Below are 12,772 nucleotides of genomic sequence, written 5' to 3'. Positions count from 1 at the left end.
AGAAATTCAATTTCAAGATGGAATCTCTCAGGGTAGTGATCTCCAGTCCGGGGGATAAAGGAGATTTCATGGTTTTGGTAGACATAAAGGATGCCTACTTATATGTTCCCATTTAGCCACTGCATCAAGCTACCTGAGGTTTGCAATTCAGGATTGTCATTACCAATTTCAGACGTTGCCGTTTGGTCTGTCCACGGCTCCGAGGATTTTCACCAGGGTGATGGCGGAAATGATGGTTCTCCTTCGCAAGCAAGGAGTCACAATTATCCCGTACTTGGATGATCTCCAGATAAAGGCGAGATCCAGGGACCAGTTGGTGCAAAACATCTACTCTCCCTGACAGTTCTTCAACAACATGGTTGGCTCCTAAACTTGCCAAAATCGCAGTTGGTCCCAATGACGCGGTTGTTGTTTTTGGGAGTGATACTGGACACAGAAGAGGTTGTGGGAAACTTGACTGCATTATTTGTGGTAGTGGGGGACTGTGTTTGTGCTTTCCTCTGGTCAGCTCTGGTAAAAGTCAGATTTCTTTGTCTCAGATCTTCCTCTAGCCTTGTTCTTCTTTCGAGAGTTCCCTTGTGCTGCCTCAGTTGGATCTCCTTCACTTGACAGGGGGGTGCCCGAGCAGCGACCCTCCCCAGCTCTAGCCCAACTCCTACTTACCTGCCAGGTGAGATACTATGATCATGTAGGTGCTTCTCCCAGGGCAAGGCTCACCCATTGCACTCTGGGTGTGCTGCCCCTGTGATTTCCCCAAATGTGGGAAACTTGACTGCATAATTTGTGTTTCCCCTGGTCGGCTCTCGTATAATTCAGATCTCTTTGTCTCAGGTCTCTCTCCAGCCTAGTTTGCTGTCTGTTTCCACTTCTCTTTTCTTGAGCCGCTCCCTTCTATGCCCTTGCGCACTATCCTGACTTCTCCCGTCTGCTTACTTTGTGCCTTCCAACGCACAATGCGAACTACTGGTAGTGCTGCAGGGCCCACACCCTTTTACTTGCCTTACAGAGCAGCTCTGGAGCTGTTACAGTGCCCAGCTGCTGCAAGAAATCAGCTTGAATTTTTCAGGGGCTGGGGCATAGCCAACATGAGCCCCACACCGAAGGAGGGTGGAGGTGTTTAATGCGAACTAGGGGTCATCCAAGCGCCGCAAAAGGCCGCCATGCCCTGCACGCCACTTTTCTCTTTTCATATGCAGATGAGGGTTGAAGCCAACTTTGACCCACTGCTTGGATGACATCACCATATGCAAATCCATCTGCTGTAGGCCTTCCCCCAGGAATGCTTGTACTAGTTGTTGCATTTGGTTTGTTGTTTGGGGGTGCTTCAGTATTAGGCAGCCTTCTGCCCTCCCATGTTCATCTGAAAATATGTGTTCTCCCAGCAGTTGTTGTCCCCAGATGAGAGTTCCCTTGTGCTGCCTCAGTTGAATCTCCTTTACTTGACAGAGATGTGCCTGAGCAGCGGCCCTCCCCAGCTCTATCCCAAATCATACTTATTTTGCATAGGAGATACCATGGTCATGAAGATTGTTCTCCCAGGGTGAGGTTCATTCATTGCATTCTGGGTATGCTGACTCCTATGATTTCCCCAAATGTGGGAAACTCGACTGCATTATTTGTGGTAGTGGGGGACTGTGTTTGTGCTTTCCTCTGGTCAGCTCTGGTAAAAGTCAGATTTATTTGTCTCAGATCTTCCTCTAGCCTTGTTCTTCTTTCGAGAGTTCCCTTGTGCTGCCTCAGTTGGATCTCCTTCACTTGACAGGGGGGTGCCCGAGCAGCGACCCTCCCCAGCTCAAGCCCAACTCCTACTTACCTGCCAGGTGAGATACTATGATCATGAAGGTGCTTCTCCCAGGGCAAGGCTCACCCATTGCACTCTGTGTGTGCTGCTCCAGCGATTTCCCCAAATGTGGGAAACTCGACTGCATAATTTGTGTTTCCCCTGGTCGGCTCTCGTATAATTCAGATCTCTTTGTCTCAGGTCTCTCTCCAGCCTAGTTTGCTGTCTGTTTCCACTTCTCTTTTTTTGAGCCGCTCCCTTCTATGCCCTTGCGCACTATCCTGACTTCTCCCGTCTGCTTACTTTGTGCCTTCCAACGCACAATGCGAACTACAGGTAGTGCTGCAGGGCCCACACCCTTTTAGTTGCCTTACAGAGCAGCTCTGGAGCTGTTACAGTGCCCAGCTGCTGCAAGAAATCAGCTTGAATGTTCTTCGTTGATTGATGGAAGAAACATCTTACAAAAACTCTCCAGATTATTGACTTTTTAAAGTTTTTCTAGGAAACGTTCTAGATGAATGCTTATTAGCGTTTGTCAGAATGTACGTTTGCAAAGTGTCTCTGTGGCGCAATCAGTTAGCGTGTTCGGTTATTATCCAAAAGGTTGGTGGTTCAATCCCACCCAGGGACGTAATTTACCTTGTTATCAGATTTTGGTGATCTTTAAGTAGACAAGTCAAAATTTCAAACCCCCTCTTGTGGTGTAGGGTACCTGGCCTTCTCTGATGTAATCAGAGTTAGATTTGATTAAGTGATTTTATAAAAAAAACAGCTGGGAAGCACAATTTAGCAGTGGGTTGCAGAGAAAAAGAAATATGCTGGCAAAAAAATCCAATTGAGTGATTAAACAGCTCTTCATTTTCTGGCTTTATTTTTATGCTAACAAATTTGTTCTCTGAAAAGTGTCCACAAAGCCAAGTATCTGATTAACACCTTTGTAGGGATGGTTTTTCACCTATTACTAAATTAAACTTGCTTCATTGGAAAGGCAGCAAGATGCATCGTCATTTCAATATCTACTGAAATAATACAGGTTGACACCAGGAAACATTAACGCCACTGCATCCTTGCTGCTTTCTCATGTGGAAGTCTGTTTAATGTGAAAACAAGGTGATATCTAATTAGCACACAGGTAAGGAATTAAGAAAATCTTTATTTAAGGGTGAAGATGTTTCTCACAAAATCGTTGCCCCAATGCATCATTGAAATTCAAGCTGGAAAGATGATTTTAATATATCACTTGTACATTTTGTATTGCTCTTCTGGTGACAATGTAGTTTGTTTTTGTCAATTACCATTTTAATAATAGGGTAAAGAAAATTAAGTGGATTTTTGAAAGAAAACAATACTGTCAATATACTATCAAAACAAATTAAAATGGTAAAAGTTATTGTACTTTAAGTAAAAATAAAAGAGCCAAAATATCAATCCCAGTTTTGGATTACTTTAATTAACAAAAAAAATGCATATAGCAAAGGATAGTTTCAATCTGCCTACCTCTGGGTTATGGGCCCAGCATGCTTCCATTGCAGTACTCTGCTGCACATGTAAGTGCAAGAGATCCTGAAGGACTCACTCATCATGGGAAAGTACCAATGTGTTTCTTCATTGGTTGATGGAAGAAACATCTTACAAAAACTCTCCAGATTATTGACTTTTTAAAGTTTTTCTAGGAAACGTTCTAGATGAATGCTTATTAGCCTTTGTCAGTATGGACTTTTGCAAAGTGTCTCTGTGGCGCAATTGGTTAGTGTGTAAGGCTATTAACCAAAAGGTTGGTGGTTCAATCCCACCCAGGGACGTAATTGACCTTGTGATCAGATTTTGGTGATATTTAAGTAGACAAGTCAAAATTTCAAACCCCCTCTTATTGTGTAGGGTACCTGGCCTTCTCTGATGTTATCAGAGTTAGATTTGATTCAGTGATTTTATAAAAAACAGCTAGGAAGCACAATTTAGCAGTGGGTTGCAGAAAACAAAAAATATGCTGGCAAAAAAATCCAATTGAGTGATTAAACAGCTCTTCATTTTCTGGCTTTATTTTTATGCTAACAAATTTGTTCTCTGAAAAGTGTCCACAAAGCCAAGTCTCTGATTAACACCTTTGTAGGGATGGTTTTTCACCTATTACTAAATTAAACTTGCTTCATTGGAAAGGCAGCAAGATGCATCCTCATTTCAATGTCTACTGAAATAATACAGGTTGACACTAGGAAACATTAACGCCACTGCATCCTTGCTGCTTTCTAATGCGGAAGTCTGTTTAATGTGAAAACAAGGTGATATCTAATTAGCACACAGGTAAGGAATTAAGAAAATCTTTATTTAAGGGTGAAGATGTTTCTCACAAAATCGTTGCCCCAATGCATCATTGAAATTCAAGCTGGAAAGATGATTTTAATATATCACTTGTACATTTTGTATTGCTCTTCTGGTGACAATGTAGTTTGTTTTTGTCAATTACCATTTTAATAATAGGGTAAAGAAAATTAAGTGGATTTTTGAAAGAAAACAATACTGTCAATATACTATTAAAACAAATTAAAATGGTAAAAGTTATTGTACTTTAAGTAAAAATAAAAGAGCCAAAATATCAATCCCAGTTTTGGATTACTTTAATTAAAAAAAAAGCATACAGCAGAGGATAGTTTCAATCTGCCTACCTCTGGGTTATGAGCCCAGCATGCTTCCATTGCTGTACTCTGCTGCACATGTAAGTGCAAGAGATCCTGAAGCACTCACTCATCATGGGAAAATACCAATGTGTTTCTTCGTTGGTTGATGGAAGAAACATCTTACAAAAACTCTCCAGATTATTGACTTTTTAAAGTTTTTCTAGGAAACGTTTTAGATGAATGATTATTAGCCTTTGTCAGTATGCACTTTCGCAAAGTGTCTCTGTGGCACAATCAGTTAGTATGTACGGCTATTAACTAAAAGGTTGGTGGTTCAATCCCACCCAGGGATGTAATTGACCTTGTTATCAGATTTTGGTGATCTTTAAGTAGACAAGTCAAAATTTCAAACCCCTTCTTATGGTGTAGGGTACCTGGCCTTCTCTGATGTAATCAGAGTTAGATTTGTATCATTGATTTTATAAAAACAGCTAGGAAGCACAATTTAGCAGTGGTTTGCAGAGAAAAAAAATATGCTGGCAGAAAAATCCAATTGAGTGATTAAACAGCTTTTCATTTTCTGGCTTTATTTTTATGCTAACAAATTTGTTCTCTGAAAAGTGTCCACAAAGCCAAGTCTCTGATTAACACCTTTGTAAGGATGGTTTTTCACCTATTACTAAATTAAACTTGCTTCATTGGAAAGGCAGCAAGATGCATCCTCATTTCAATGTCTACTGAAATAATACAGGTTGACACCAGGAAACATTAACGCCACTGCATCCTTGCTGCTTTCTAATGCGGAAGTCTGTTTAATGTGAAAACAAGGTGATATCTAATTAGCACACAGGTAAGGAATTAAGAAAATCTTTATTTAAGGGTGAAGATGTTTCTCACAAAATCGTTGCCCCAATGCATCATTGAAATTCAAGCTGGAAAGATGATTTTAATATATATCACGTTTACATTTTGTATTGCTCTTCTGGTGACAATGTAGTTTGTTTTTGTCAATTACCATTTTAATAATAGGGTAAAGAAAATGAAGTGGATTTTTGAAAGAAAACAATACTGTCAATATACTATTAAAACAAATTAAAATGGTAAAAGTTATTGTACTTTAAGTAAAAATAAAAGAGACAAAATATCAATCCCAGTTTTGGATTACTTTAATTAACAAAAAAAATGCATATAGCAGAGGATAGTTTCAATCTGCCTACCTCTGGGTTATGGGCCCAGCATGCTTCCATTGCAGTACTCTGCTGCACATGTAAGTGCAAGAGATCCTGAAGCACTCACTCATCATGGGAAAGTACCAATGTGTTTCTTCGTTGGTTGATGGAAGAAACATCTTACAAAAACTCTCCAGATTATTGACTTTTTAAAGTTTTGCTAGGAAACGTTTTAGATGAATGCTTATTAGCCTTTGTCAGTATGTACTTTTGCAAAGTGTGTCTGTGGCGCAATCAGTTAGTGTGTACGGCTATTAACCAAAAGGTTGGTGGTTCAATCCCTCCCAGGGACGTAATTGACTTTGTTATCAGATTTTGGTGATCTTTAAGTAGACAAGTCAAATTTCATACCCCCTGTTATGGTGTAGGGTACCTGGCCTTCTCTGATGTAATCAGAGTTAGATTTGATTCAGTGATTTTATAAAAAACAGCTAGGAAGCACAATTTAGCAGTGGGTTGCAGAGAAAAAAAATATGCTGGCAGAAAAATCCAATCGAGTGATTAAACAGCTCTTCATTTTCTGGCTTTATTTTTATGCTAACAAATTTGTTCTCTGAAAAGTGTCCACAAAGCCAAGTCTCTGATTAACACCTTTGTAAGGATGGTTTTTCACCTATTACTAAATTAAACTTGCTTCATTGGAAAGGCAGCAAGATGCATCCTCATTTCAATGTCTACTGAAATAATACAAGTTGACACCAGGAAACATTAACGCCACTGCTTCCTTGCTGCTTTCTCATGTGGAAGTCTGTTTAATGTGAAAACAAGGTGATATCTAATTAGCACACAGGTAAGGAATTAAGAAAATCTTTATTTAAGGGTGAAGATATTTCTCACAAATTTGTTGACCCAATGCATCATTGAAATTCAAGCTGGAAAGATGATTTTAATATATCACTTGTACATTTTGTATTGCTCTTCTGGTGACAATGTAGTTTGTTTTTGTCAATTACCATTTTAATAATAGGGTAAAGAAAATGAAGTGGATTTTTGAAAGAAAACAATACTGTCAATATACTATTAAAACAAATTAAAATGGTAAAAGTTATTGTACTTTAAGTAAAAATAAAAGAGACAAAATATCAATCCCAGTTTTGGATTACTTTAATTAACAAAAAAAAAATGCATATAGCAGAGGATAGTTTCAATCTGCCTACCTCTGGGTTATGGGCCCAGCATGCTTCCATTGCAGTACTCTGCTGCACATGTAAGTGCAAGAGATCCTGAAGCACTCACTCATCATGGGAAAGTACCAATGTGTTTCTTCGTTGGTTGATGGAAGAAACATCTTACAAAAACTCTCCAGATTATTGACTTTTTAAAGTTTTTCTAGGAAACGTTTTAGATGAATGCTTATTAGCCTTTGTCAGTATGGACTTTTGCAAAGTGTCTCTGTGGCGCAATCAGTTAGTATGTACGGCTATTAACCAAAAGGTTGGTGGTTCAATCCCACCAAGGAACATAATTGACCTTGTTATCAGATTTTGGTGATCTTTAAGTAGACAAGTCAAAATTTCAAACCCCCTGTTATGGTGTAGGGTACCTGGCCTTCTCTGATGTAATCAGAGTTAGATTTGATTCAGTGATTTTATAAAAACAGCTAGGAAGCACAATTTAGCAGTGGGTTGCAGAGAAAAAAAATATGCTGGCAGAAAAATCCAATTGAGTGATTAAACAGCTCTTTATTTTCTGGCTTTATTTTTATGCTAACAAATTTGTTCTCTGAAAAGTGTCCACAAAGCCAAGTCTCTGATTAACACCTTTGTAAGGATGGTTTTTCACCTATTACTAAATTAAACTTGCTTCATTGGAAAGGCAGCAAGATGCATCCTCATTTCAATGTCTACTGAAATAATACAGGTTGACACCAGGAAACATTAACGCCACTGCATCCTTGCTGCTTTCTCATGTGGAAGTCTGTTTAATGTGAAAACAAGGTGATATCTAATTAGCACACAGGTAAGGAATTAAGAAAATCTTTATTTAAGGGTGAAGATGTTTCTCACAAAATCGTTGCCCCAATGCATCATTGAAATTCAAGCTGGAAAGATGATTTTAATATATCACTTGTACATTTTGTATTGCTCTTCTGGTGACAATGTAGTTTGTTTTTGTCAATTACCATTTTAATAATAGGGTAAAGAAAATTAAGTGGATTTTTGAAAGAAAACAATACTGTCAATATACTATTAAAACAAATTAAAATGGTAAAAGTTATTGTACTTTAAGTAAAAATAAAAGAGCCAAAATATCAATCCCAGTTTTGGATTACTTTAATTAACAAACAAAAAAATGCATATAGCAGAGGATAGTTTCAATCTGCCTACCTCTGGGTTATGGGCCCAGCATGCTTCCATTGCTGTACTCTGCTGCACATGTAAGTGCAAGAGATCCTGAAGCACTCACTCATCATGGGAAAGTACCAATGTGTTTCTTCGTTCGTTGATAGAAGAAACATTTTACAAAAACTCTCCAGATTATTGACTTTTTTAAGTTTTTCTAGGAAACGTTTTAGATGAATGCTTATTAGCATTTGTCAGTATGTACTTTTGCAAAGTGTCTCTGTGGCGCAATCAGTTAGTGTGTACGGCTATTAACCAAAAGGTTGGTGGTTCAATCCCACCCAGGAATGTAATTGACCTTGTGATCAGATTTTGGTGATATTTAAGTAGACAAGTCAAAATTTCAAACCCCCTCTTGTTGTATAGGGTACCTGGCCTTCTCTGATGTAATCAGAGTTAGATTTGATTCAGTGATTTTATAAAAAACAGCTAGGAAGCACAATTTAGCAGTGGGTTGCAGATAAAAAAAATATGCTGGCAAAAAAATACAATTGAGTGATTAAACAGCTCTTCATTTTCTGGCTTTATTTTTGTGCTAACAAATTTGTTCTCTGAAAAGTGTCCACACAGCCAAGTCTCTGATTAACACCTTTGTAGGGATGGTTTTTCACCTATTACTAAATTAAACTTGCTTCATTGGAAAGGCAGCAAGATGCATCCTCATTTCAATGTCTACTGAAATAATACAGGTTGACACCAGGAAACATTAACGCCACTGCATCCTTGCTGCTTTCTCATGTGGAAGTCTGTTTAATGTGAAAACAAGGTGATATCTAATTAGCACACAGGTAAGGAATTAAGAAAATCTTTATTTAAGGGTGAAGATGTTTCTCACAAAATCGTTGCCCCAATGCATCATTGAAATTCAAGCTGGAAAGATGATTTTAATATATCACTTGTACATTTTGTATTGCTCTTCTGGTGACAATGTAGTTTGTTTTTGTCAATTACCATATTAATAATAGGGTAAAGAAAATTAAGTGGATTTTTGAAAGAAAACAATACTGTCAATATACTATTAAAACAAATTAAAATGGTAAAAGTTATTGTACTTTAAGTAAAAATAAAAGAGCAAAAATATCAATCCCAGTTTTGGATTACTTTAATTAACAAAAAAAATGCATATAGCAAAGGATAGTTTCAATCTGCCTATCTCTGGGTTATGGGCCCAGCATGCTTCCATTGCAGTACTCTGCTACACATGTAAGTGCAAGAGATCCTGAAGCACTCACTCATCATGGGAAAGTACCAATGTGTTTCTTCGTTCGTTGATAGAAGAAACATTTTACAAAAACGCTCCAGATTATTGACTTTTTTAAGTTTTTCTAGGAAACGTTTTAGATGAATGCTTATTAGCATTTGTCAGTATGGACTTTTGCAAAGTGTCTCTGTGGCGCAATCAGTTAGTGTGTACGGCTATTAACCAAAAGGTTTGTAGTTCAATCCCACCCAGGTACGTAATTGACCTTGTTATCAGATTTTGGTGATCTTTAAGTAGACAAGTCAAAATTTCAAACCCCCTGTTATGGTGTAGGGTACCTGGCCTTCTCTGATGTAATCAGAGTTAGATTTGATTCAGTGATTTTATAAAAACAGCTAGGAAGCACAATTTAGCAGTGGGTTGCAGAGAAAAAAAATATGCTGGCAGAAAAATCCAATTGAGTGATTAAACAGCTCTTTATTTTCTGGCTTTATTTTTATGCTAACAAATTTGTTCTCTGAAAAGTGTCCACAAAGCCAAGTCTCTGATTAACACCTTTGTAGGGATGGTTTTTCACCTATTACTAAATTAAACTTGCTTCATTGGAAAGGCAGCAAGATGCATCCTCATTTCAATGTCTACTGAAATAATACAGGTTGACACCAGGAAACATTAACGCCACTGCATCCTTGCTGCTTTCTCATGTGGAAGTCTGTTTAATGTGAAAACAGGGTGATATCTAATTAGCACACAGGTAAGGAATTAAGAAAATCTTTATTTAAGGGTGAAGATGTTTCTCACAAAATCGTTGCCCCAATGCATCATTGAAATTCAAGCTGGAAAGATGATTTTAATATATCACTTGTACATTTTGTATTGCTCTTCTGGTGACAATGTAGTTTGTTTTTGTCAATTACCGTTTTAATAATAGGGTAAAGAAAATGAAGTGGATTTTTGAAAGAAAACAATACTGTCAATATACTATTAAAACAAATTAAAATGGTAAAAGTTATTGTACTTTAAGTAAAAATAAAAGAGCCAAAATATCAATCCCAGTTTTGGATTACTTTAATTAACAAAAAAAAATGCATATAGCAGAGGATAGTTTCAATCTGCCTACCTCTGGGTTATGAGCCCAGCATGCTTCCATTGCAGTACTCTGCTGCACATGTAAGTGCAAGAGATCCTGAAGCACTCACTCATCATGGGAAAGTACCAATGTGTTTCTTCGTTGGTTGATGGAAGAAACATCTTACAAAAACTCTCCAGATTATTGACTTTTTAAAGTTTTTCTAGGAAACGTTTTAGATGAATGCTTATTAGCCTTTGTCAGTATGAACTTTTGCAAAGTGTCTCTGTGGCGCAATCAGTTAGTATGTATGGCTATTAACCAAAAGGTTGGTGGTTCAATCCCACCCAGGGACCTAATTGACCTTGTTATCAGATTTTGGTGATCTTTAAGTAGACAAGTCAAATTTCATACCCCCTGTTATGGTGTAGGGTACCTGGCCTTCTCTGATGTAATCAGAGTTAGATTTGATTCAGTGATTTTATAAAAACATCTAGGAAGCACAATTTAGCAGTGGGTTGCAGAGAAAAAGAAATATGCTGGCAAAAAAATCAAATTGCGTGATTAAACAGCTCTTCATTTTCTGGCTTTATTTTTATGCTAACAAATTTGTTCTCTGAAAAGTGTCCACAAAGCCAAGTCTCTGATTAACACCTTTGTAGGGATGGTTTTTCACCTATTACTAAATTAAACTTGCTTCATTGGAAAGGCAGCAAGATGCATCCTCATTTCAATGTCTACTGAAATAATACAGGTTGACACCAGGAAACATTAACGCCACTGCATCCTTGCTGCTTTCTCATGTGGAAGTCTGTTTAATGTGAAAACAAGGTGATATCTAATTAGCACACAGGTAAGAAATTCCGAAAATCTTCATTTAAGGGTGAAGATGTTTCTCACAAAATTGTTGCCCCAATGCATCATTGAAATTCAAGATGGAAAGATGATTTTAATATATCACTTGTACATTTTGTATTGCTCTTCTGGTGACAATGTAGTTTTTTTTGTCAATTACCATTTTAATAATAGGGTAAATAAAATTAAGTGGATTTTTGAAAGAAAACTATACTGTCAATATACTATTAAAACAAATTAAAATGGTAAAAGTTATTGTACTTTAAGTAAAAATAAAAGAGCCAAAATATCAATCCCAGTTTTGGATTACTTTAATTAACAAAAAAAAATGCATATAGCAGAGGATAGTTTCAATCTGCCTACCTCTGGGTTATGGGCCCAGCATGCTTCCATTGCAGTACTCTGCTGCACATGTAAGTGCAAGAGATCCTGAAGCACTCACTCATCATGGGAAAGTACCAATGTGTTTATTCGTTGGTTGATGGAAGAAACATCTTACAAAAACTCTCCAGATTATTGATTTTTTAATGTTTTTCTAGGAAACGTTTTAGATGTATGCTTATTAGCCTTTGTCAGTACGTACTTTTTGCAAAGTGTCTCTGTGGCGCAATCGGTTAGTGTGTTTGGCTATTAACCAAAAGGTTGGTGGTTCAATCCCACCCAGGGACGTAATTAACCTTGTGATCAGATTTTGGTGATATTTAAGTAGACAAGTCAACATTTCAAACCTCCTCTTATGGTGTAGGGTACATGGCCTTCTCTGATGTAATCAGAGTTAGATTTGATTCAGTGATTTTATAAAAACAGCTAGGAAGCACAATTTAGCAGTGGGTTGCAGAGAAAAAAAATATGCTGGCAGAATAATCCAATCGAGTGATTAAACAGCTCTTCATTTTCTTGCTTTATTTTTATGCTAACAAATTTGTTCTCTGAAAAGTGTCCACAAAGCCAAGTCTCTGATTAACACCTTTGTAAGGATGGTTTTTCACCTATTACTAAATTAAACTTGCTTCATTGGAAAGGCAGCAAGATGCATCCTCATTTCAATGTCTACTGAAATAATACAAGTTGACACCAGGAAACATTAACGCCACTGCATCCTTGCTGCTTTCTCATGTGGAAGTCTGTTTAATGTGAAAACAAGGTGATATCTAATTAGCACACAGGTAAGGATTTAAGAAAATCTTTATTTAAGGGTGAAGATGTTTCTCACAAAATTGTTGACCCAATGCATCATTGAAATTCAAGCTGGAAAGATGATTTTAATATATCACTTGTACATTTTGTATTGCTCTTCTGGTGACAATGTAGTTTGTTTTTGTCAATTACCATTTTAATAATAGGGTAAAGAAAATGAAGTGGATTTTTGAAAGAAAACAATACTGTCAATATACTATTAAAACAAATTAAAATGGTAAAAGTTATTGTACTTTAAGTAAAAATAAAAGAGACAAAATATCAATCCCAGTTTTGGATTACTTTAATTAACAAAAAAAAATGCATATAGCAGAGGATAGTTTCAATCTGCCTACCTCTGGGTTATGGGCCCAGCATGCTTCCATTGCAGTACTCTGCTGCACATGTAAGTTCAAGAGATCCTGAAGCACTCACTCATCATGGGAAAGTACCAATGTGTTTCTTCGTTGGTTGATGGAAGAAACATCTTACAAAAACTCTCCAG

At 37.2% G+C, this 12,772-nt stretch overlaps 4 non-coding genes across 4 annotated transcripts; all 4 read left to right on the top strand.

Annotated features, from left to right (window-relative positions):
* Positions 1-655: 655 nt before the first annotated feature.
* LOC135015679 (U1 spliceosomal RNA) lies at positions 656-818 on the top strand. The gene has a single exon (XR_010213890.1). It is a non-coding gene; the product is annotated as a U1 spliceosomal RNA (small nuclear RNA).
* A 671-nt stretch (positions 819-1,489) lies between these two features.
* LOC135015621 (U1 spliceosomal RNA) lies at positions 1,490-1,653 on the top strand. Its single transcript, XR_010213839.1, has one exon. It is a non-coding gene; the product is annotated as a U1 spliceosomal RNA (small nuclear RNA).
* A 152-nt stretch (positions 1,654-1,805) lies between these two features.
* LOC135015670 (U1 spliceosomal RNA) lies at positions 1,806-1,968 on the top strand. The gene has a single exon (XR_010213882.1). It is a non-coding gene; the product is annotated as a U1 spliceosomal RNA (small nuclear RNA).
* Positions 1,969-11,686: 9,718 nt separating this feature from the next.
* On the top strand, positions 11,687-11,760 carry TRNAN-AUU (transfer RNA asparagine (anticodon AUU)). Its single transcript has one exon. It is a non-coding gene; the product is annotated as a tRNA-Asn (tRNA).
* Positions 11,761-12,772: the final 1,012 nt, after the last annotated feature.

This window comes from Pseudophryne corroboree, unplaced genomic scaffold (assembly GCF_028390025.1).
Source record: "Pseudophryne corroboree isolate aPseCor3 unplaced genomic scaffold, aPseCor3.hap2 scaffold_297, whole genome shotgun sequence".
NCBI classification, from domain to species: domain Eukaryota; kingdom Metazoa; phylum Chordata; class Amphibia; order Anura; family Myobatrachidae; genus Pseudophryne; species Pseudophryne corroboree.
This window is presented reverse-complemented; position numbering and strand designations above follow the sequence as displayed.